The 24767-nt window shown below is 38.6% G+C and overlaps 1 protein-coding gene across 1 annotated transcript in view; it reads left to right on the forward strand.

Moving 5' to 3' along the window:
- Positions 1 to 24767, forward strand: part of LOC122449829 (interferon-induced very large GTPase 1-like) — a 46651-nt gene that overhangs the window by 13643 nt on the left and 8241 nt on the right. Inside the window, exon 3 of the mRNA XM_043481872.1 lies at positions 115 to 184. The gene's annotated coding sequence lies outside the window, so the exon portion shown is untranslated. The remainder of the gene's footprint in view (positions 1 to 114; positions 185 to 24767) is intronic.

The raw sequence follows: 24767 nt of genomic DNA on the forward strand, positions 1-24767 counted from the left end.
GCAGAAAAGACACACAGCATCACCATTAACTATCAGTCTATACCAAAATGTTGAAAGTTATTTTCCATGTTGCAGCAATTTCCATAACTAATATTTCCTATTACCTCATGGCAGAAGCTTCAGGAGATGGGAAGTCACTTCTGAAAGAAAACCTACAGGATCAGCGTTCCTGACTGCAGTTGTGGTATGTAGTTTCTAGTTAAAGTAAAAATCAAACAAACAAAAAAATCCTTGGTCTTAATTTAGACCCTTAAGTCCTGATCTTTCCTTTCATTCTCGAATGTATGTAAGCTTGTCAATCTTTATTGGACTTGACATGTTATCATTAAACCCTATATTTAGTCTCCCTGGAGTGGTGGGTCTGACATTCTACTTTCAGTCTTCATGGTTTCCTAAAGACTGGAACCTGCTTCTACCTTGGGGAGCTTCTCTTTTTCCTACATTTCCATTCTTGGTCCCATAGGATCCTCTAGTCCTTGGAATTTATTCATCCCATTCAAACAGCCTTTTTTCTTTTCTTGATGTTTTCCCTGATACACTTGCCACTTTTCAGGTTACTTTAGTTCATAGGCCAATCTTAACTGAATACCACCTCTTAAAATTTGCCTCTACCACCTGGAATAGGTATAGGCACCAAATGTATTCCATGTACAGAACTACTCAGTTATAATCCTAAGCTACCTAAACTCCAAGTTCCTTTGGTCAACTAAAAGGATATCTTGAAGGTTATGTGTATCTCCATATAACAGCCATCTTACTTGTTTGGATGGCATACACTCCCTGGGCTATGCTTCTCTCTTAATTCCTTTCTATACTCTACCCTGATGCACTGAAAAATTCCCTGAAACCTAATCTGCATATGTATTCCCTCCAAGTTCTCTGGTTTAGGTCTTCAAGTCTCCACTAACAGTTCCTCTCTCCAGATTTTCCTAAACTGTGAAGCATGCTCTCATAAGTAAAAGAATCCGATTCTCCTTTGACTAGGTGGTGGCAAACTCCTTTAGATCCTCCTCCCTTTCAGTGGGATTTACCTCATTGAGTCCCACATCCCTCTGGGCACTGATACTGTGGTTCCAACAGAGACTTTAGAAAATCAAAACATAGGAGGTGTTAACATTTATTGAGCTCTTAGTCTATGTCAAACACTGGACTGAGGACTTTATATACTTTACCACTTGGCACGCAGATGAGGGCAGCTCCATGATTCAAGGTCTACCTAATGACCTCCGTTGGCTGCTAAACAATACAATGTAACACAGATGAAGGAATTTTCAGATAAAATTAAGGTCCCAGATCAGTTGATTTTGCTTTAACCAAAAGGAAGATTATCCTGGATAGGTTCAACTTAATCAGGCAAAAGGCCTTAAATACAGACTCAGTCCTTCTTTAGAGATAATGTTCCCTCCTGCTGACTTACAGAAGTAAGCTATCATAATGAAGGAAGGCCTATGGAAAAGATAATGTGGCTAGGAACTGTGAACAGTCCTAAAATCACAAGAAAATTAATTCTGTCAATACATATAAGCTAAAAGCAGCTTTTCTAGTTGAAACTCTAGATGAAAATACAGCTCAGTCAACACCTGGAGTGCTGCCTTATAAAACTTAGAGTACAGCACCCAGCTAAGTCATGCCAGACTCCTGACAGAAACTGGGATATATCTGTGTTTTGAGATACTAAGTTTGTGGTAATCCATTATAAAACAATATAAAAATAATACAATTTGATGTCTAGAAGTGTACCTAAAAACTTGGAAATAGCTTTGAAATCAGTCAAGTGAGCAGAAACTAGAAGAACTTTGAGAGAAAGCCTATATGTTTTCAACAGACTGTTGGTAGAAATCTAATCTTTAAGTATGCCACAGTGAGAGTTCATAAGAAATTGAGGAACATGTTATTAGAAACAGAAGGAGAAAGATTCTTGTTACAAAGTGACAGAAAGATTAGCAAAATTATATCCTGGAGTTATGTTCAAGAAAATACTTAAAAGCTGGTTTTATACTTAGGAAGACTTCCAAGTAATGTGTTAAAAGTGACTCTTGAATTCTTTTTTCTATTTATGATAATATGTGAGAGGAGAATGATAAATTGAGGAAAGAACTGTTAAACTAGATAAAACAAGACCTTACGATTTTGAAATTTCTCACCATCTGTAAGAATTAAAGAGATTCACGTCTTAATCTCTGTTTAGTATGATTGTACAACTTTTCCCTAAAACTTCAGAAAGATTAAAAGGTGATGGAATCAGGCACAAAAACAGGCCTTCCTATCATTTTAAGGATAAAGTTTCCTTATAAAACTAGAAATAAAACTACCATGTGACCCAACAATCCTACTACTGGGCTATATATACCCTGAGAAAACTAGTTGAAATAGACACCCATACCCCAATGTTCAATGCACCACTATTTATAATAGCTAGGATATGGAATCAAACTGGATGTCTATTGACAGATGAATGGATAGAGAAGCAGTGGTATATATATATATATACAACAGAATATTACTCAGTCATAAAAAGGAATGCATTTGAGCCAGTTTTAATGAGGTGGATGAAATTAGAGCCTATTATACAGAGTGAAGTAAGTCGGAAAGATAAAAACAAATATGGTATAATACATATATATGGAATCTAGAAAGACAATATTGATGAACCTATTTAAAAGGCAGCAATGGAAACAATCCTAAAAGATGATGCTGTGAAACTGCTGCACTCAATATGTCAGCAAATTTGGAAAACTCAGCAGTGGCCACAGGACTGGAAAAGGTCAGTTTTCATTCCAATCCCAAAGAAAGGTAGTGCCAGAGAATGCTGAAACTACCTCACAATTGCACTCATCTGACACAATAGCAAAGTAATGCTGAAAATTCTAGAAGCTAGGCTTCAACAGTACATGAAGCGCGAACTTCCAGATGTTCAATCTGGTTTAGTAAAGGCAGAGAAACCAGAGATCAAATTGCCAACATCCACTAGATCATCAAAAAAGCAAAAGAGTTCCAGAAAGACATTTACATCTGCTTTATTGACTATGCCAAAGCCTTTGACTGTGTGGATGACAACAAACTGTGGAAAATTCTGAAAGAGAAGGGAATACTAGACCACTTGACCTGCCTCTGGAGAAATCTGTACGCAGGTCAAGAAGCAACAGTTAGAACTGAACATTGACAATGGACAGGTTCAAAATTGGCAAAGGAGTACGTCAAAGCTGTATATTGTCACCCTGCTTATTTAACTTATATGCAGAGTACATCATGCTAAACGCCAGGCTATATGAAGCACAAGCTGGAACCAAGGTTGCAGGGAGAAATATCAATAACCTCAGATATGCAGATGACACCACCCTTACGGCATAAAGCGAAGAAGACCTAGAGAGCCTCTTGATGAAAGTGAAAGAGGAGAGTGAAAAAGCTGGCTTAAAACTCAACACTCAGAAAGCTAACATCATGGCATCTGGTCCCATCACTTCATGACAAATGCATGGGGAAACAGAGGAAACAGTGACAGACTTCATTTTGGGGGGCTCCAAAATCACTGCAGATGGTGACTGCAGCCATGAAATTAAAAGACGCTCACTCCTTGGAAGAAAAGTTATGACCAACTAAGACAGCATATTAAAAACAGAGACATTACTTTGCCAACAAAAGTCCATCGAGTCAAAGCTATGGTTTTTCCAGTAGTCATGTATGGATGTGAGAGTTGGATTAGCAAGAAAGCAGAGCGTGGAAGAATTGATGTTTTAAACTGTGGTGTTGGAGAAGACTCTTGAGAGTCCCCTGGACTGCAAGGAGATCCAACCAGTCCATCCTAAAGGAAAACAGTCCTGAATATTCATTGGAAGGACTAATGCTAAAGCTGAAACTCCAATACTTTGGCCACCTGATGCGAAGAACTGATTCATTGGAAGAGACCCTGATGCTGGGAAAGATTGAAGGTGGGAGGAGAAGGCGACGAAAAATGATGTGATGGTTGGATGGCATCACCGACTCAATGGACATGAATTTGAGTAAGCTCTGGGAGCTGGTGATGGACAGGGAGGCCTAGCATGTTGCAGTCCGTGGGGTCTCAAAGAGTTGGACACGACTGAGCAACTGAACTGAACTGAATGGAAACACAGACATAGAGAACAGATTTGTGGACACGGTAGGGGAAGGAGAGGTTGAGTTGAATTCAGAGAGTAGCATGGAAAAATACATTACCATCTGTAAAATAGATAGCCAGTGGGAATTTGCTATATGATGCAGGGAGCTCAACCCAGTGCTCTGTGACTACTTAGAGGGATGGGATGGTAGGTTGGAGGGAGGTCCAAGAGGGAGGAGACATATGTATACTTGGCTGATTCATGTTGATGTATGGCAGAAACCAACACAATACTGTAAATAAATTATCCTCCAATTTAAAATAATAAAGAAATAAAATTCATTTTAACCACACCCTCCCCAAAATAGAGGATAAGGGTTTGCCTCAGAGATATCAACCAAACTAGAGGTCCTCTAGGAAGCTTAAGGGTACTGTTTCCTACTATTTCAGCAGGAGGGCAAGGCTTAAGGGTTTATCTGGAAAAGATCTGTAAATGTGACTTTTGCCTAGAGGAGTGAACTGCACTGACATTTACAGAAGATCCACAATATTCTTGAGAAAATCTGTTCAGCAGAAACACTACTAAGCTGATGTTGGAGAGAGTGTCTGTTTGTGTCTGTCAGGTATAGCTGGTTTAGAGTATTATTCAACTCCCCCATTTGCTGCTGCTGCTGCTGCTGCTGTCACTTCAATCGTGTCTGACCCCATAGGCGGCAGCCCACCAGGCTCCCCCATCCCTGGTATTCTCCAGGCAAGAACACTGGAGTGGGGTGCATTGCCTTCTCTGCCTCTATTTGTTACTGACCTTCTAATTGTTTATCCATATGAAAACTACAGCATTGAAATCTCCAACTATTATTTTAGAACTGTATATTTCTGCTTTCACTTCTCAATTTTTGCTTCCTATGTTTTAGAGTCCTGTTGTTAGGTTCCTAGGTTTCTATCTTCCTGATGGGGTTCACAATTTAATCAATATTAAGTGTTCCTCCTTGCCTCTTGCAAGAATTTTTGACTGAGTCTATTTTATCTGATCTTAGCACTGATACCTCAGTCTCTTTTAGTAACTACCTGGAATGCCCTTTTCCATTCTTTTACTTTTGACCTATTTGTCTTAAATATAAAATGAGTCTTTTCTAGACAGCATATAATAGCATTTTGCTTTTTAATCGATTTTGAGAATATTTACCTTCTAATAGCAGAGTTTAATCCATTTATAATTACTGATAATGAAACATTTATTTCTGTAATTTTGCTTTGTCTTTCGTATGTTTCATACCTTGTTTGTTCTTCAGTGTCACCATTAACTGCCTTCTTTTGTGCTTGGTATTTTGATTTTGATTCCTTTCTAATTATTTTTCTGTATATTTAAAAGTTATTTTAGCATTGGTTGTGCTGGAGCTTACAATTAACCTCACAAACATGTAAAAATCTATTTTGAATTAATATCACATTAACTTCCGTAGATATGTAAAAATTCTGATCCTACATTTCTCTATCCCTCCCCCTTTTGTTACTGTGTCACTAATTACATCTTTCTACTTTGTGTGCCCATTTAACATAGGCTTATCATTATCATTTTATGATTTGTCTTTTTGATCAAGCTGGGAAAGAGAAAGGAGTCACAAATGAAAAATACACTAATACTGGCTTATATATTTCTTTACCTGTGTTATTTCTTCACATGGCTTCAAGTGTCTGTCTTGTGTCTGTCTAGTGTCTGTCTTGTGTCCTTTCATTTCCACCTGAAGGACTCTTTTTAGCATTTCCTATAGGACACAACTAGCATCACCAACTCAATAAACATGAATTTGAGCAAATTCCAGGAAATAGTGAAGGACATGGAAGCCTGACATGCCACAGTCCACAGGGTCACAAAGAGTTGGACACAACTCAGCGACTGAACAAATAGGACACATCTACTAGTGATGGATTCCCTCAGCATTTGTTAATCTGGGAATGTCTTAACGTCTCCTTTATTTTTGAATGATAGTTTTGCCAGGTATAGAGTTATGGGCTTTCTCTCTCTTTAGGTACTTTAAATACATCATCTCACTGCCTTCTGGCCTCCATGGTTTCTGCTAAGATGTCCAGTCTTTTTCTTAATGAGTCTCCCTTATAGAGGACAGTCATTTCTCTTTTGCTGCTTTCAAGCTTCTTCGTTTGTCTCTGCCTTTAAAAGTTTTATTATAACATGTCTCAGTGTGGATATCTTGTGTTTTTCCTTTCTAAAGTTCATTGAGCTTCTTGAATGTATAGATTCATGCATTTAATCAAAGTATGACTTGTTGGTCATAGTTTCTTCAAAATTCTTTTACATCCCTTTCTCTCTATTCTCTTCTTATGAAACTTCCATTATTTGTATGTTCTATTATTGACAGTGTCTCACAGATCTCATAAGCTCTCTTCATTTTTGTTCATTCCCTTGTCTTTATGTTTCTCAGACTGGATAATTTTTAATGACTTGTTTTCAAGTTATCTGATTTTCAACTCTGACTGCGCAAATCTGCAGTTGAAATTCTTAGTGAATTCATTTCCGATATTGTAATTTTTAACCTAGAATTAGTTTGATCCCTTTTTATAATCTGCATCTCTTTAGACATGTACACTGTTTAAGGAATATCATTCCCCTGGAGTTAAACAATTTTTGTCCATGATTTCCTTTAGTATTTTGAGCATATTTAAGCCAGCTGAATTAAAGGCCTTGCTGAATAACTTCTATGACTTGATCCCTCATAGACAGTTTCTATTAATTTTTCTGTGAATGGGTCATATTTTCTAGTTTCTTTGCAAGTTTTTTAAAATTTTTGTGGAAAACTAGAATTTTGAAACTTATAATAATATAACTCTTGAAATCATATACTGTGCTCAGGGCTTGTTTTGCTTGGTTCCTGTGGGTTTTGGTTATATGTCTAGCACTTTTCTACCTTTTTCTGTAAAAATATTAGTGGTATATGCTCTCAGAAACATGTCCTTTATCTTACGGTAAGTTTATGCATTGTTTGAGTTTTTTTGCCTGGAGACAAAACAAAAACATACTCAACAAAACAAAAACATACCCTTGTTTAACAGCAAGAAAAAAAAAAACAAAAAACCTCTCTCTGCATACTGGCTCAGTGTTCAGCATGCCCTCAATGCTTTGTTGTTCAGTCACTCAGTCATGTCCAACTCTTTGCGACCCCATGGACTGCAGCTTGCCAGGCTTTCCTGTCCATCACATCTCCCAGAGCTTGCTCAAACTCATGTCCACTGAGTCGGTGATGCCATCCAACCATCTCATCCTCTGTCATCCCCATCTCCTCCTGCCTTCAATTCTTCCCAAAATCAGGGTCTTTGCTAATGAGTTGTCTCTTTGCATCAGGTGGCCCAAGTATTGGAGTTTCAGCTTCAGCATCAGTTCTTCCATTGTATATTCAGGACTGATTTCCTTTAGGATGGACTGGTTGGATCTCCTTGCAGTCCAAGGGACTCTCAAGAGTCTTCTCCAACACCACAGTTCAAAAGGAATAATTCTTTGGAGTTCATCCTTCTTTATGGTCCAACTCTCACACCCATTCTTTGACATTACCTTTTTTTGGGACTGGAAAGAAAACTGACCTTTTCCAGTCCTGTGGCCGCTGCTGAGTTTTCCAAATTTGCTGGCATACTGAGTGCAGCACTTTCACAGTATCATCTTTTAAGATTTGAAATAGCTTAACTGGAATTCCATCACCTCCACTAGCTTTCTTCGTAGTGGTGCTTCCTAAGGCCCACTTGACTTTGCATTCCAGGATGTCTGGCTCTATTTGAGAGATCACACCATCGTGATTATCTGGGTCATGAAGATCTTTTTTGTACAGTTCTTCTGTGTATTCTTGCCACCTCTTCTTAATATCTTCTGCTTCTGTTAGATCCATACCACTTCTGTCCTTTATTGTGCCCATCTTAACTCCAGCTTGTGCTTCATCCAGCCCGGCATTTCACATGGTGTATTCTGCATATAAGTTAAATAAGCAAGGTGACAATATACAGCCTTGACATACTCTTTTCCCAGTTTGGAACTAGTCCATTGTTCCATGACCGGTTCTAACTGTTGCTTCTTGACCTGCATAGAAGTTTCTCAGGAGACAGGTAAGATCGGCTGGTATTCCCATCTCTTTAAGAGTTTTCCACAGTTTGTTGCAATTCACACAAAGGCTTTGGTGTAGTCAGTGAAGCAGAGGGAGCTATTTTTCTGGAATTCTCTTGGTTTTTCTATGATCCAACAGATCTTGGCAATTTGATCTCTGCTTCCTGTGCCTTTCTAAATCCTTCAGTGCTTAACCAGGCCCTTTATACTTCTGTCTTAGCCTTTAGTTTCTGCTTCTCTTGAACCTAAAGATCATTTAGAGGTATAAAGCCTACACACAGGGAACTTCTTGCCTTTTCACTTCCCCAAAAAATGTCTCTTCTCAGTCTTTCTTACCAAGTTTTCAACATGTCCATTGTTTAACTCAACCTTAACATCTTCCCCCAGATAGAAGGGATTGTCTATTTGCCTTTTTGTTTGCAAGGAATGCCCTGCACTAGGCTCCATTCTGATGGAGCTGTGTGCGGCACAAAACAAAAACCAAACTGCCATTCCAGTCTTTCAGATAATTCCCAGAGGGCTCCAAGTAGGCAAACACAATCTTTGAGGTCAGGGTCTGTTCCTTTCCATTTGAAAGCAGCGACAAAGTTCTCACAGTGGAAATGTGGCCTATATCTTCATGACTCTCTCAAGCAGGGGAGGAAGGTGGCCCAAAGGCAAGTAAAAGTGCCACAACATTTCCCTCTCATTTTTAAGTTGACTTTTTCTTGATCAGCACACATAAACCTTTGGCTGTCTTCCAGATTTTCAACAAAGTAGATTCTGATGTCTTTTCCTCATTTATTGTTTTGGTAGAAGGATGGACCCCTGGAGTTCCTTATCCCTTAGTATTTGCAGATGTGCTCCCATGTAATTTACTTTTCATAATGGTTGTGCTTAATAACTGTCTTACAAAATCCTGAACATTTACCAATTTTCTCATGAGATAGTATAGGCTGGTTCCATGACACCATGAAATATGGTCACTTAAGGCATAACAGGTGTTTACAGAGGTTTCTGAGAAGGCACTAAGAGGGAATCTATAAGAAAAGTTTCCCAAATCAGTCAAGAACTGAAGGACTATGACTGAGACTCTATTCCTCCCTGAAAATGCTCCTGTATGCTTTTCTAACCATTATATCACTTATTCTTGTCCCCTACACATACCCCACTTTTAATCTCAATGAGTGTTTCTCACAACATAGACCCTTATCCACTCTAGCTCTTAGTCTTCAGAACTGCTGAAGATTTCAGGCTCCTTTCAAGAGGCAAAGTAATAAAATACTGCAGTATCATAAGATAAATGTCAGATAATATTCTAAATCAAGGCTTTGTAGAAGAAAATGTATGAACCAAAATTTCATAGGCTGTGTTATTATTTTAAACATTATAGTTATAACTAGGGTCATAGGATATAAAAACAGTACTGAAACATTTATTTCTAAACTAAACTTCTGTTGCAAGAATGAAGTTGAGACAGAATCTATAGTACATGACAATATTTCCTTATGTGGAAAAGTTTTCTATCCTTGCCACAGCACTGCTGAATTAAAAAAAAAAAGAAAAAAGAAAAACTATTGTTTCTGAAAAATGAGAGAAAGAGAAATAAAACTGAAAGCATTTCCACAGTAGTGGGTAAAAGCAAAGGAGGAGCTCACCTTGACAGCTGGGTGATGAATAGGCCTTATATGTGTGATGTTCCACCCAGGGCACTCACACACATACACACACAAGATAACCCACCTTATAATCAGTAGTCCTCTACTTATAATAATATTATATTTATTATAACATTGTATAATATTATAATTAATATTATATTGTTATTGTTTATTGTATCATATCAATTTATGTATGAATTATCTGTCTCCTAACCGTGGGTAAGCAAGGACATATCTGTCTTCTTCAGTGAGCAGCCTATAGAAGCTAGAACATTACTGGCTGCTGCTGATGCTTCTAAGTCACTTCAGTCATGTCCGACTCTGTTCGACCCCATAAACGCCAGCCCACCAGGCTCCCCCATCCCTGGGATTCTCCAGGCAAGAACACTGGAGTGGGTTGCCATTTCCTTCTCCAGTGCATGAAAGTGAAAAGTGAAAGTGAAGTCGCTCAGTCGTGTTCGACTCTTTGTAACCCCATGGACTGCAGCCTACCAGGCTCCTCCATCCATGGGAGTTTCCAGGCAAGAGTACTGGAGTAGGGTGCCATTGCCTTCTCCGACATTACTGGACGAGTACTGGTAAACACTGAAATAAATGTGGGGCATCCTTGGTTTGGGCTTCCCTGCTGGTTCAGACAGTAAAGAATCTGTCTGCAATGTGGGAGACCTGGGTTCAATCCCTGGGTTGGGAAGATCCCCTGGATGAGGGCAGGGCAACCCACTCCAGTATTCTTTGCCTGGAGAATTCCCATGGACAAAGGAGCCTGACAGACCATGGGGTCACAAAGAGTTGGACACGACTGAGTGACTAAGCACAACACAGCACAACCTTGGTTTATTTTTGCTCACTCTGGTCTATAATATTTACTGTATTAAACTAGCTTAGATAAACATAAGAAAGAAGAAAAGGATTTCATTAGTCTTAACAATCAGTAAGATGAAGACAGAGCACAAAAGTATGTTATTTAACTTAGCAACCAGAGACTGAAGGACAGGATTGTGTTTTTAAAGTCATATGGCACAACCTAAACTTATGAAATAATAGTAAAGTGAATGTTAATTAGCTCATTTAGCCATCATATATTCATATTTGAAAGCTTCCCTGGTGGCTCAGATGGTAAAGAATCCACCTGCAGTGTGGGAGACGTGGGTTCGATCCCTGGGTTGGGAAGATGCTCTGGAGGAGGGCATGGCAACTCTCCTCCAGTATTCTTGCCGAGAGAATCCCCATGGACAAAGGAGCCTGGTGGGCTACAGTCCATGGGGTCACAAAGCATCGGGAGCGACTAAGTCCATTTATATTTGATGACTCAGAGAGTAAAGAATCCGCCTGCAGTGTAGGAAACCCAGATTCGACCCCTGGGTTGTGAAGATCCCCTGGAGAAGGAAATGACTACCCACTGGAGAACTGCCTGGAGAATTCCATGGACAGAGGACCCTGGGGTACTATAGTCCATGGGGTCGCAAAGAGTCAGACACGACTGAATGACTAAGCACAGCACAGCACACAGTCACACTTACTAAGATAATGTTTCAAGTTTTTGGAAATATTATAGTGAAAGGAATAAAGAGGTTGAGAACTTAAAGAGGAGACAAACTCCAACCTGTATTTATTTAGAATAGGAATGCCTGAGCATATCTGGGGGCTAATGTGAAACAATCAGGGGAACAAGACAGATGCAAAGTAAGAAATAAATGATAAGTGAGAGGGCAAGGCTCAAAGAAGGTGGATGAATCTTATGCATTCTCTGGAGAAGGGAATGGCAAACCACTTCAGTATTCTTGCTTTGAGAATCCCATGAACAGTATAAAATATATGACACTGAAAGATGAACTCCCCAGGTCGGTAGTTGCCCAATAGGCTACTGGAGAAGAATGAAGAAATAACTACAGAAAGAGTGAAGAGATGGAGCCAAAGTGAGAACAACACCCAGCTGTGGATGTGACTGGTAACAGAAGTAAACACCAATGCTGTAAAGAGCAATACTGCATAGGAACCTGGAATGTTGGGTCCATGAATCAAGGTAAATTAGAAGTGGTTAAGCAGGAGATGGCAAGAGTGAACATCAACATTTTAGGAATCAGTGAACTAAAATGGACTGGAATGTGCGAATTTAATTCATATGACTATTCTATATACTACTGTGGGCAAAAACCCCTTAAAAAGAATGGAGTAGGTCTCATAGTCAACAAGAGTCCGAAATGCAGCACTTGGGGGAAATCTCAAAATGACAGAATGATCTCTGTTCGTTTCCAAAGCAAACCATTCATATCACAGTTCAGTTCAGTCACGCAGCCATGTCCAACTCTTCACAACCTCATGAACCGCAGCATGGCAGGCCTTCCTGTCCATCACCAACTCCCAGAGTTTACCAAAACTCATGTCCACTGAGTCAGAGATGCCATCTAACCATCTTATCCTCTATTGTACCCTTCTCCTCCTGCCTTCAATCTATCCAAACATGAGGGTCTTTTCCAATGAGTCAGCTCTTCGCATCAGGTGGCCAAATTATTGGAGTTTCAGGTTCAACATCAGTCCTTCCAATGAACACCCATGACTGATTTCCTTTAGGATGGACTGGTTGGATCTCCTTGCAGTCCAAGGGACTCTCAAGAGTCTTCTCCAACACCACAGTTCAAAAGCATCAATTCTTCGGTGCTCAGCTTTCTTCATAGTCCAACTCTCACATCCATACATAACCAATGGAAAAACCATAGCCTTGACTAGACGGACCTTTGCTGACAAAGTAATGTCTCTGCTTTTTAATATGCTGTCTAGGTTGGTCATAACTTTCCTTCCAAGGACTAAGCATCTTTTAATTTCATGGCTGCAGTCACCATCTGCAGTGATTTTGGAGCCCCAAAAATAAAGTCAGCCACTGTTTCCACTGTTTCCCCATCTATCTGCCATGAAGTGATGGGACCAGATATCATGTTCTTAGTTTTCTGAATGTTGAGCGTTAAGCCAACTTTTTCACTCTCCTCTTTCACTTTCATCAAGAGGCTCTTTAGTTCTTCTTCACTGTCTGCCATAAGGGTGGTGTCATCTGCATATCTGAGGTTATTGATATTCTCCCGGCAATCTTAATTCCAGCTTGTGCTTCATCAAATCCAGTGTTTCTCATGATGGACTCTGCATATAAGTTAAATAAGCAGGGTGACAATATACAGCCTCGAGGTACTCCTTTTCCTATTTGGAACCAGTCTGTTGTTCCATGTCCAGTTCTTTCTTTTTTTTATTTATTTATTTTTTCAGTGTCCATGTCCAGTTCTAACTGTTGCTTCCTGACCTGCATACAGGTTTCTCAAGAGGCAGGTCAGGTGGTCTGATATTCCCATCTCTTGAAGAATTTTCCACAGTTTATTGTGATCCACACAGTCAAAGGCTGTGGCATAGTCAATAAAGCAGAATTAGGTGCTTTTCTGGAACTCTCTTGCATTTTCAATAATCCAGCAGATGTTGACAATTTGATCTCTGGTTCCTCTGCTTTTTCTAAAACCAGCTTGAACATCTTGAAGTTCATGGTTCGTGTATTGCTGAAGCCTGGCTTGGAGAATTTTGAGCATTACTTTACTAGCATGTGAGATGAATGCAATTGTGTGGTAGTTTAAGCATTCTGTGGCATTGCCTTTGGGATTGGAATGAAAACTGACCTTTTCCAGTCCTGTAGCCACTGCTGAGTTTTCCAAATTTGCTGACATATTGAGTGCAGCAGTTTCACAGCATCATCTTTTAGGATTTGAAATAGCTCAACTGGAATTCCATCACCTCCACTGGCTTTGTTCATAGTGATGCTTTCTAAGGCCTACTTGACTTCACATCCAGGATGTCTGGCTCTAGGTGAGTGATCACACCACTGTGATTATCTGGGTCATGAAGATCTTTTTTCTGTAGTTCTGTGTATTCTTGCTATCTCTTCTTAATATCTTCTGCTTCTGTTAGGTCCATACCATTTCTGTCCTTTTTGAGCCCATCTTGGCATGAAATGTTCCCTTGGTATCTCTAATTTTCTTGAAGAGATCTCTAATCTTTCCCATTTTATTGTTTTCCTCTATTTATTTGCATTGATCTCTGAGAAAGGCTTTCTTATCTCTCCTTGCTATTCTTTGGGACTCTGCATTCAAATCAGTATATCTTTCCTTTTCTCCTTTACTCTTCTCTTCTTTTCACAGCTATTTGTAAGGCCTCCTCAGACAGCCCTTTTGCTTTTTTACATTTCTTTTTCTTGGGAATGGTCTTGATTCCTGTCTCCTGTACAATGTCACGAACCTCTATCCAAAGTTTATCAGGCACTCTGTCTATCAGATCTAGTCCCTTAAATCTATTTCTCACTTCCATTGTATATCATAAGGGATTTGATTTAGGTCATACCTGAATGGTCTAGTTGTTTTCCCCACTTTCTTCAATTTAAGTTGAGCTATTTCAAATCCTAAAAGATGATGCTGTTAAAGTGCTGCATTCATTATGCCAGCAAATTTGGAAAACTCAGCAGTGGCCACAGGACTGGAAAAGGTGAGTTTTCACTCAAATCCCAAAAAATGGCAATGCCAAAGAATGTTCAAACTACCACACAATTGCACTCCACTCACACATAGCTAAGTAATGCTCAAAAGTCTCCAAGCCAGGCTTGTATAGTGCATGAACCGTGAACTTTCAGATGTTCAAGTTAGATTCAGGAAAGGCAGAGGAACCAGAGATCAAATTGCCAAGATCTGTTGGATCATAGAAAAAGCAAGAGAATTCCCGAAAAATAGCTCCTTCTGCTTCACTGACTACACTAAAGCCTTTGTGTGAATTGCAACAAACTTTGGAAAACTCTTAAAGAGATGGGAATACCAGACCACCTTATCTGCCACCTGAGAAATCTGTATGCAGGTCAAGAAGCAACAGTTAGAACCAAACATGGAACAACAGAATGGTTCCAAACCAGGAAGGAAGTATGTCAAGGCTGTATACTGTCACCCTGCTTATTCAACTTATATGCAGAGTACATCATGCGAAATGCCAGGCTGGATGAAGCACAAGCTGGAATCAAGATTGCTTGGAGAAACATCAATAATCTCAGACATGCAGATGACACTCTTAAGGCAGAAAGTGAAGAGGAACTGAAGAGCCCTTTGGTGAAAGTGAAATAGGCCAGTGAAAAAGATGGTTTAAAACTCAACTTTCAAAAAACAAAGATCATGACATTCGGTCCCATAACTTCATGGCAAACAGATGGGGAAACAATGAAAACAGTGAGAGACTTTAGTTTCTTGGCCTCTAAAATCACTGCAGATGGTGGCTGCAGCCATTAAGATACTTGTTTTTTGAAAGAAATGTTATGACTAATCTAGACAGCATATTAAAAAGCAGAGACATTACTTTACCAACAAAGATCCATCTAGTCAGAGCTATGGTTTTTCCAGTAGTCATGTATAGATGTGAGAGTTGGACTATAAAGAAAACTGAGAGCCAAAGAATTGATGCTTTTAAACTGTGGTGTTGGAGAAGACTCTTGAAGAGTCCCTTGGACTGCAAAGAGATCCAACCAGTCAATCCTAAAGGAAATCAGTCCTGAATATTCATTAGAAGGACTAAAATTGAAGCTGAAACTCCAATACTTTGGCCACCTAATGAGAAGAAATGACTCATTGGAAAAGACCCTGATGCTGGGAAAGACTGAAGGTGGGAGGAGAATGGGACGACAGAGGTTGGTTGACATCACCAATTCAGTGGACATTAGTTTGAGCAAGTTCCGGGAAATGGTGATGGACAAGGAAGCCTGGCATGCTGCAGTCCACAGGGCCGCAAAGATCTGGACATGACTGAGCGACTGAACTGAGAAAGCAAGGCTCAAAGAAGGTGGATGAACCTCATGCATTCTCTAGAGAATCAAGAACTAAAATTAGTCTAGAGAGGATAAGAAGAGCTCCAGTTAAAGCTGTTTCTCCCTCCTCCTAGACTACTCATGATTTTCATTCTTCCTAGACTGCTGCAGAACCTTCTCTGAACATGTCTTATTCATACCTATAACCCCATTTTCAACCTGATATATAGTCTATGATATATACATGGGTTTGAACAGGATGGAAAAATGTGAGAATATGATGTCTGATTGTGGTGAGTTAAAGAGACACACAAGTCAAAGGAACGTATTTGAAACCTGAGACACTGGAAAAATTAGAGAAGTATGAATGTGATGGGAAAACAAAAGGAGGAAGGGGTCTGGAAATCTGGTGATAAGTGCAAATTGGGACATCCTTTTTTGATCCACCTTCATGGGGAGTCCTGTCTGCTGAAGGCCACAGCTCTGTCTTAGGCAGATCTCTAGATGGGCTCTCCAAATACATATCTCCATGCCCTCACCCCAGGTATTCAACTTTCTTCTCTCCTTTCAACTGTCCACAAACAATACCCAAATACGTGTCTGTCCTCTGTCCAGATGAGCAGTTTGTTTGTGCTGAGCCTAGAAGTTTCCCACAAGTCATTAGAGGCACAATGCAAACATGTTGTGAGCAGTTTTAAATGAGGACATTAGGTTGAGTTGTTAATCATATTCTTTGAGTGCTCTTTGTATTTATTGATTTTTTTCTTTGTTTTTTCAGGCACAAAATATACGGTAATACTAAATCTTTCCTAAAGTAGTTGTATATTCAATTTCACCAACTCTGTAAACTTTGCTATATTTTTATTGAATTTATTTTTTAGAGCAGTTTCAGGTTTACACAAAAACGAGCGGAAGTTACAGAGATTCCCCATATACCTCTTGGTCCCACAAATGCGTGATCTCCTGCGTTATCAATATCCCCCAACAAAGTGGTACATTTGTTACAGTGATGAACCCACACTAAAATGTAAATATCACCACGAGCACATAGTTTATATACATCTTGCATATTCTACGGGTTTTGAAAAATGTCTAATGAAGTGTAACAAACTTTTAAATATACAGAATAGGTTCATTGACCTAAAAATCCCCTGTGCTCCTCCTTCTCATCCTTTCCTTGTAACCACTCGTCTTTATGCTTTCACTACAATTTTGTTTTCTCTAGAATATAGGACAATTGGAATCACAATATATAGCCTTTTTGTTCTCGCTTTATACATTTAGCATAATACATTTACATTTCCTCCATGTCATCTCATTTTGTTTCATTTAATTCTTTTCATTTTTTTAGAACTGAATAATATCCCATTGTCTACAAGTATCACAGCTTATTTAACTCACCTACTGAAGGATGTCTTGGTTGTCTCCAAGTTTTTGAAATTATAAATAAAGTTGCTATAGATATCTTTGTACTAGTTTTTGTGAGTATAATTTAGGCATAAATACCAAGGAGCATGATTGCTAGTCATATGGAAAAAGAATACGTAGCTTTGTAAGAATGAAACAAACTGTCTTTTAAAGTAGCTATTCCATGTGCATTCCCAGAAGCAATGAATAAGAGTTGCTTTCACACCACACTCTCGCCAGCAATCAGTGTTGTTAGTGATCTGAAATTTAGCCATTCTAATATGTATACCAATCCCAAAGAAGGCTCAAACTACCACACAATTGCACTCATCTCACACGCTAGTAAAGTAATGCTCAAAATTCTCCAAGCCAGGCGTCAGCAATACACGAACCATGAACTTCAAGATGTTCAAGCTGGTTTTAGAAAAAGCAGAGGAACCAGAGATCAAATTGTCAACATCTGCTGGATCATTGAAAATGCAAGAGAGTTCCAGAAAAACACCTAATTCTGCTTTACTGACTATGCCACAGCCTTTGACTGTGTGGATCACAATAAACTGTGGAAAATTCTTCAAGAGGTGGGAATATCAGACCACCTGACCTGCCTCTTGAGAAACCTGTATGCAGGTCAGGAAGCAACAGTTAGAACTGGACATGGGACAACAGACTGTTTCCAAATAGGAAAAGGAGTACCTCAAGGCTGTATATTGTCACCCTGCTTATTTAACTTATATGCAGAGTCCATCATGAGAAATGCTGGGCTGGATGAAGGACAAGCTGGAATCAAGATTTCTGGGAGAAGTATCAATAACCTCAGAAAAGGAGATGACACCACCCTGATGGCAGAATGCGAAGAAGAACTAAAGAACCTCTTGATGAATGTGAAAGAGGAGAGTGAAAAAGTTGGCTTAACGCTCAACATTCAGAAAACTAAGATCGTGGCATCTGGTCCATCACTTCATGGCAAATAGATGGGGAAAGAGTGGTAGATTATTTTTTGGGGATCCAAAATCACCACAGATGGTGATTGCATCCATGAAATTAAAAGATGCTTACTCCTTGAGAGGAAAGTTATGACCAACCTAGACAGCATATTAAAAAGCAGAGACATTACTTTGCCAACAAAAGTCCATCTAGTCAAAGCTTTGGATTTCCAGTAGTCATGTATGAATGTGAGAGTTGGACTATAAAGAAAGCTGAGCACAGAAGAATTGATGCTTTTGAACTGTGGTGTTGGAGAAGACTCTTGGGAGTCCCTTGGACTGCAAGGAGATCCAACCAGTACATCCTAAAGGAGATCAGTCCTGAGTGTTCATTGGAAGGACTGATGTTGAACCTGAAACTCCAATACTTTGGCCATCTGATGTGAAGAACTGACTCATTGGAAAAGACCCTGATGCTGGGAAAGATTGAAGGCGGGAGGAGAAGGGGATGACAGAGGATGAGATGACTGCATGGCATCACTGACTCAATGGACATAAGTTTGGGTAAACTCCAGGAATTGGTCATGGACAGGGAGGACTGGTGTGCTGCAGTCCACGGGGTCACAAAGAGTTGGACACGACTGAGCGACTGAACTGAACTGAATAGGTATACAGGCATATCTCATTTTATTGTGTTTTGTGATATTGTGTTTTTATAAACTGAAGTTTTGTGGCAACCCTGCATTAAGAAGTCTATTGGCACCAATTTTTTTCTCTCCACAACCACTGGCAACCACTGATCTTTTTTACAGTCTCCATAGTTTTGACTTCTACTATTTCATATAGTTGGAATCATAAAGTATGTAGCATTATCAGCCTGTTCTCTTTCATATGGCAGTGTGATTTAAGATTCTTCTGTGTCTTTCATAGCTTTATAGCTCAATTTTTCTTTCTTTTTTTTTTTTTGCTAAACAGTAATAATAACATAGACAGCATATTAAAAAGCAGAGACATCACTTTGTCAACACAGTTCCATATTGTCAAAGCTATAGATTTTCTAACCATTATGTACAGATGGGAAAGTTGAACCATAAAGAAAGCTGAATACTGAAGAACTGATGCTTTCAAATTGTGGTGCTGAAGAAGACACAGTCTCTATAAATTAAGTTGGGAAGAACTGATGCTTTAACAATATTAAACATAAATATCTCTCCATTTATATAGATATTCCTTGATTTCTTTCATCAGAGTTTTGTAGTTTCCCTTATATACATCTTGCACATATTTTATCAGGTTTTTATCTAAGTATTTATTTTGCAAGGGTGCTAGTTTAAATGGTATTGTGTTTTTAATCTCAAATTCCAATTGCTTATTGCTAGCATATTAAGACACAATAGTTTTTGTATGCTAACCCTTATTTTCTACAACCTTGTTGTATTCACTTATCAGTTCCAGGAGATTTTTTGTTAATTCTTTGGCATTTTTAACATAGTGTCATCTACAAACATGTACAAACATCTACAAACATTTATTTCTTCCCAGTCAGTATATTTTTATTTCCTTATATTATTAACTAACTCTTCCAATAGAATGTGTGATAGGAGTGATGAGAGGGGATATCCTTAACCTATTTTTCCTTAAGAGGAAAGTTGCTAGGTTCTTACCATTAAGTGTAATGTTAATAGTGGGGCTTTTGTTAATGTCTTTTATCAAGTTCAGTAAGTTCCCCTCTATTCTTAGCTTGCTGGAAGTTTTAATAATGAGTAAGTATTGGATTTTGTCAAATGGGTTCTCTCCATGTGGTTTTTCTTCTTAGTTCATTGTAGTATATTACATGAATTGAATCTGAGTGTTGAAGCTACTCTGCTTACCTGAGGTAAATTCCACATGGTTGTGGTATATAACTCCTTTTTACATTATTAGATTTGTTCATTTTTTTTTTCATCAGAGATATAGGTTTTTAGTTTTCTTTCTTGTAATGTCCCTAACTGGTTTTGGTATTATGGTAACGCTGACCTCATGAACTAAATTAGGAAGTATTCCTACTGCTTCTGTCCTCTGAAAGAGATTGTAGATATTTGGTACAGTTTCTTCCTTAAATGTTTGGTAGAATTCACCAGTGAATCCCACTGGGACTGTAGCTCTCTGTTCTGGGTGGTTGTTAAATATTGATTCCATTTTTTTTAACAGACACAGGCCTATTCAGATTATTTATTTCCTCTCATGTAAGCTTAATAGTTTATTGTCTTCCAAGGAATTGATAATTTTATCTAAGCTATCAAGTGTGAGAGCAAACAGTTTTTCATAGTACACTTTTTTTCATCCTCAATGTCTATAGAATTCATATCCATAACACCCATTTTATTTCTGATATTAGTAATTTGTATCTTCCCTCTTTTCACAGTCTGAATTATTAGTATTGTTGCTATTTCCAAAGAATCATGTTATGCTTTTACTTATTTTTTTCTATTGATATCCTGTTTTCAATTTTATTGGCTTTTTAGTTCTTATTTCTTTTCTCTTGCTTACTTGGATTTAATTTTCTCTTCATTTCCTCTGATGGAAACTTAGATTATTGTTTTCATATAATTATTCTTTTGTTATGTATACATTCAATGTAAATTTCCCTCTAAGCATGGCTTTCACTGTAGCCCACAAGTTCTGATAAATTGTATAATCAAATGTTTCTTATTTTCCTGTGTGAGTTTCACAGTTATATATTCTTGACTCTTACATTTCAGATTGTACTAGAAATTGCAACATATATTCTACAAAATCAATAGAATCTTTGATCTTCCTCTCAAATACCTTAAAGAACTGAGGGTCCTTTAAGTCCATTTGGCTGCACACTCCAGCCTAAATGCAATTGCCATCATGTATTTTAAACCCCACTGTTTTATACATTTATTTATATTTTCCCATATATTTATTCGTTTGTTGCTCACCATCTTCTCCTGCATCTCTGACTATTCATTGGTGATGTTTTCCTTCTCCTGAAAAAACATGCCTTCGTAGTTCCTTCAATGTGCATTTCCAGGTAACAAATTCTGTTACTGTGCTGTTTTCAATTATGTTTTTCTTCCACCATAATTCTTCAAGGATATTTTTAACTCTGTATAGGATCCTACTTTATCAGCTATTTTCTTTCAGTAGGTTTAACACTCCATCCTACTGCCTTCTGGCTTCCATCAGTGCTGTTGAGGTCATCACTCTCTCTAATTATTATTTGAAGATAAAATCTGCTTTTCTCAGACAGTCCTCAGAATGGGAGAAAGTAATAGCAAGCAAAAGAACTGACAAAGAATTAGTCTCCAGAATATACAAGCAGCTCATGTAGCTCAATACCAGAAAAATGAACAATCCAATCAAAAAGTGGGCAAAAGACGTAAAAACACATTTCTCCAAAGAAGACATTCACATGGCTAATAAATACATGAAAAGATGTTCAACATCACTGATTATTAGATAAATGCAAATCAAAACCACAGTTAGGTATCATCTCACATCAGTCAGAATGGCCATCATAAAAATCTATAACAATAAATGCTGGAGAGGGTGTGGAGAAGAGGGAATGCTCTTACACTGTTGGTAGGGATGCAAACTTGTACAGCCTCTATGGAGAACAGTGTGGAGATTCCTTAAAAAACTGGGAATACAACTCCCATATCACCCAGTAATCCCACTGCTAGGCATACACTCCAAAGAAACCAGAATTAAGAGACACATGTACCCCAGTGTTCAGTGTAGCATTATTTACAATAGCTGGGACATGGAAGCAACCTAGATGTCCACTGACAGATGAATGGATAAGGGAGTTGTGGTACATATACACAATGGTACATATACACAATGAAATATTTCTCAGCTCTTAAAAAGAGTGCATTTGAGTCCGTTTTAACGAGGTGGATGAGCCTGGAGCCTATCATACAGAGTGAAGTAAGTCAGAAAGAGAAAGACAAATACTGTATAATAACACATATATATAGAATTTAGAAAGATGGTACCAACAATCCTACATGCAGGCCAGCAAGGGAGACATAAATATAAAAAAACAGACTTTCGAACTCAGTAGAAGAAGGTAAGGGTGGGATGACTTTGAGAGAATACCACTGAAACATATACATTACCATATGTAAAACAGATGACCAGTGCAAGTTCGATGCATGAAGCAGAGCATCTAGAGTAGGTTCTCTGGGACAACCCAGGATAGGGTGGGGAGGAAGGTGAGAAGAGGGGTTCAGAATTGTGGGGGACACCTATATATCTGTGGCTGATTCATGTTGATGTACGGCAAACCATCACAATTTTGTAAAGTAATCATTCTCCAGTTAAAATACATTAATTTTTAAAAATCTGCTTTACTCCAAATGCTTTGTTTTTCCTATTGTATTTTCTGCAGTTTCACTATGATATGTCTGATTGGGAATTTCTTTTATTTGTCTTCCGAGGTGTATGCCAAGGTATCCTAAATGTTGTCTTTAATTTGTAATGGAAGTGTTTCACTTGCTTCAAATTTATTTACCTCTTCCATCAGATATTATTTCACTATCTATTAAATTCCTTGAGACGTCAAAGAATTTGTCTTAAAAATTTATCTAGATATTTTAGATAACTCAGTTGGAAAGGTTGTTCTCTTTTTCAATGAATTTATGTTTTGGCTGCGCTGGGTCCTTACTGCTGTGCGCAGGCTTTCTCTAGCTGCAGTAAGTGGGGGCTACTTTAGTTGCAGTGTGCACATGCACACTGCGTGTATCTCATCCATATCCAGTCTTCACTTCCTTTGCATAAATACCCAGGGCTTCTCATTGTGGTGGCTTCTATTACTGTGGAGCACAGCCTCCAGGGCACACGGGTTTTAGTGGTGGCAGCACATGGGCTCAGTAGCTGTGGTTTGTGGGCTCTAAGCACAGGTGCAGATGTTGTGGTGCACAGGCTTAGCTGCTCCGTGGCATGCGGAATCTTCCTGGACCAGGGATCAAACCAGTGTTCCCTGCATTGCAAGGTGGATTCCTAACCACTGTCCACCAGAGAAGCCCAGAAAAGCTGTTTTTTGAATTACTGAGTCTGCCATTAAATTTAGATTCAAATTTTAGTGACACTTGGGGATGATGGAAAGCACATAATCAAAATGACTGTAAGATGAGATGACAATTATATGATTCAATAAAGACAAAATGAAGGAAAAATCTAAGGGAGAGCTGGTAGGGGATTAAAAAAGAATTGAGTTTTAGGAAAGATTGAAAAGGATAATTTGAAAGGACATGAAACTACATTCACAATTAGGAGGAAGAAGGATGTGTAGGATTATAATAGTGACATTCAGTAGGACAGGAAATACAAGAAGAGAGGAAACCTGAATTACGTGTGAAGTTGGAATGTGTGAAATCTCATCTCGTATAACATGTCTCAAAGACAGTGGGGTTAAAAACAACATTGAGAAAACACTGAATGCAAGAGTATTTCATTCTACATACACACATTAAGATGGCATCAGTAGATAAAGAGAATTTGATTATACATATATAGTTTATAGTATAAAATAGATGTATATAATATAGTGATATTAACTAGTGTCAGAGGAAGTGTGCGAAGTGGGTGACAAGTATAAATCAGCTAAGAAGTGCATTTTATTTATTGAGATAAATTAACATACAACCTTGCATAAGTCTAAGGTATACAATGTGCTGATATGATACATTTTTATGTTGTCATATGACCAAGATACAGTTAGCTAATACCCCTATCACATCACTGTATCCTTTCTTTATTGTGGTAAGAACAATTAAGATAAAGTCTCTTGGCAACTTTGAAGTTTATAATACAGTATATTGTTTATAATCACTATGTGTGCTATGTGCAATGCTTAATCACTCAGTCATGTCCAACTGTTTGTGACCCCATGGGCTGTAGCCCGCCAGGCTCCTGTGTCCATGAGGATTCTCCAGGCAAAAATACTGGAGTGGGCTGCCATGCCCTCTTCCAGGGGATCTTTGCAACCTAGGGATCAAGCCAGGTCTCCTGTATTGCAGGCGGATTCTTTACCATCTGAGCCACCAGGGAAGCCTAGATATCTAGGACTTATTTACCTACGGATGGCACATTGTACCTTTAAACAGTATCTCCCTCATTCCTACACCTTCCAACCCCTGGTAACCACCATACTACTCTGTTTTAACAAGTTTGGCTTTTTTAGATTCCACATGTGATATTATACAGATTTTCTCTTTCTTGGTTTGACTTATCTCACTTAGCATAATGCACTCAAGGTCCATCCATGTTGTCACACACAAATGGCAGGATTGCCCTCTTTCTCGTGACTATATAATATCCCATTGTGTGTCTGTGTCTGTGTGCACACTTGTGCATGCTGTGTCACATATCCTTTATCCATTGACCCATGGACTGACACTTAGGCTCTTTTCATATCTTGGCTATTGTGAATAATGATGCAGTAAACATGGGGGTGCATATAGCTCTTCAATATCCTGTCTTCACTTCCTTTGCATATATACCCAGGAGTGGAATTGCTGGGTAATATTGTGACCCTATTTTTCATTTTTGAGGAAACTCTATAATCCTTTCCATAGTGGCTGAACCAACTTAAATTCTCAGCAACAAGGTTTCCTTTTTTCCACACCCTCTCTAGCATTTATTATTTGTAGACTATATGATGATGGCCATTATGATTGACTTGAGATGATACCTCATTATGGTTTTGACTAGCATTTCCCTAACAATTAACAATATTGAGTGACTGTTCATGTGCCTGTTGGTCATCTGTTTGTCTTCTTTGGAGAAATATCTATTT

The sequence above is a fragment of the Cervus canadensis genome, chromosome 11 (genome assembly GCF_019320065.1).
Source record: "Cervus canadensis isolate Bull #8, Minnesota chromosome 11, ASM1932006v1, whole genome shotgun sequence".
NCBI lineage: Eukaryota > Metazoa > Chordata > Mammalia > Artiodactyla > Cervidae > Cervus > Cervus canadensis.